Consider the following 200-nt stretch of genomic DNA (forward strand, 5'->3'; position numbering starts at 1 on the left):
GCAGCAGCAGCAGCAGCAGCATCTCCAGCCGCAGCTGACGCTCCTGCAGCAGCAGCAGCAGATGCACCTGCAGCAGAAGCAAACCAAGGTACTCATCACCAACAGTCTGTGTGGACACACCGAAACAACTGAAACTGCAGCAACTGCTGCAACTGCAGCAGCAGCAGCAGCAGCAGATGCTGCAGCGGCAGCAGCGGCGC

The sequence above is a fragment of the Eimeria tenella genome, genomic scaffold, assembly GCF_000499545.2.
Source record: "Eimeria tenella Houghton genomic scaffold, Eth_scaff2086, whole genome shotgun sequence".
In the NCBI taxonomy this organism is placed as follows: domain Eukaryota; phylum Apicomplexa; class Conoidasida; order Eucoccidiorida; family Eimeriidae; genus Eimeria; species Eimeria tenella.